Source organism: Meleagris gallopavo, unplaced genomic scaffold, assembly GCF_000146605.3.
Source record: "Meleagris gallopavo isolate NT-WF06-2002-E0010 breed Aviagen turkey brand Nicholas breeding stock unplaced genomic scaffold, Turkey_5.1 ChrUn_random_7180001862905, whole genome shotgun sequence".
Classification (NCBI taxonomy): Eukaryota; Metazoa; Chordata; class Aves; order Galliformes; family Phasianidae; genus Meleagris; species Meleagris gallopavo.
This window is the reverse complement of record NW_011128450.1, coordinates 1-1,319: the sequence shown is the minus strand read 5'-3', so window position 1 is coordinate 1,319 and position 1,319 is coordinate 1. Positions and strand designations below refer to the sequence as shown.

Sequence of the window (1,319 nt, the reverse complement as noted above, 5' to 3'; positions counted from 1 at the left end):
GGCGGGGGCGGCCGCGGGGAGCGCTTTGCCCTGGCGACCTCCCGTGTATTCCTTCTCCTTGCTTCTCTTTAGGCCACCGCCCGTCTCCGTCAGGCCTTCGCCGACCCCCGGACCCCACAGCGCCTCGCGGAGATCGTGCTGGGCGCTGCTCGGCCGCAGGTGATCCCAGCCCCCGGCCATAACGACCGCCGTAGCGAAGCCGCCATCCCATAATAATCTCCCCATCATCCTCCTACGGCTCTCACCCCACCCTGACATAATACCTCCCTCAGCGGGACCCCCGTAGCAACTCATAGCGCTCGTATGGGGCCCCCCCACACCCATCCCATAATAACCCCCTCACGGCCCCTATGGAGTCTAGAATATCACCCGTAAGGATTCTTCCTCTGCCATCCCATAATAATCTCATTTCTCTTTGCCATCCCATAGTAATTTTTCCTACCATTCCATAATAAGCGGTCTTGTACTATCTGATAATTAAGGTTTCATAGTAATTTTCTCACTCTGCCATCCCATAATACTTTTCCTTACCATCCCATAATATTTTTTCCTACTTTTCTGTAATAACTTTTTGTATTGTGCCATCCCGTAATATTTTCCTTTTGCCATCCCATAATACACCCTCAGAATCCCATAATGCTCTCCTCCTCCTTGCCATCCCATAATGCCCCTCTCTTCTCTTGCCATCCCATAATGCCCAGCTCCGCCAGCTGGCCGCTGTTCTCCTCCGCCGCCGCCTCTCGGGGGGAAGATGGCGGCGCCTGGATCCGGAACTCAGGCTGAGGTAGGTGGGACTTCCGGTGGGAGAGGCTAAGGATGAGGGCGGGGCTTCGGGTGGGCGGAGCTTGGATGGAGCTGTGGGATTGGATGCTGTGAATGGTGGGCGTGGCCAGCAGGTGGGTGGTACTGAATGAAAGGGGGCGGGGTTTGAGGGAGCTTCCATGTGATTGGCTACGACCGATTGTGGGTGGGGCTAAGAATAAAGAGTCAGCCTATATGGGGGGTTTCCATAGACCAATGGGATTGGCTGCGGTGTGTGGTGGGCGGGGCTAAAGAAGAGGGCGTGATCAAATAAATGGGAGTGGCTCGTGGTGGGCGGGGCTTTACAGAGGAGCGCGATTGGCTGCTGTGGCTGGTGGGCGTGGCTGAGAAAAGAGGGCGGGGCTTCCCGCAGCAGGCGCGGTTTTGGCAAGGGGGCGGGGCAACGCTTAGCCCCGCCCCCTTCCTTCAGGCTCCCATCGCTATTGGCTGAAGCCCTGGAGAAGGAATCGGAGTGAGTCCCCAATTCCGCTTTTTTCACCCCAAAAATCGGCTCCCCC

At 57.1% G+C, this 1,319-nt stretch overlaps 1 long non-coding RNA gene across 1 annotated transcript; it reads left to right on the top strand.

Annotated features, from left to right (window-relative positions):
• Nucleotides 1-11: 11 nt before the first annotated feature.
• Nucleotides 12-1,312, top strand: LOC104915977. The gene is made up of 3 exons (XR_796502.3): nucleotides 12-159; nucleotides 702-784; nucleotides 1,232-1,312. It is a non-coding gene; the product is annotated as an uncharacterized LOC104915977 (long non-coding RNA).
• Nucleotides 1,313-1,319: the final 7 nt, after the last annotated feature.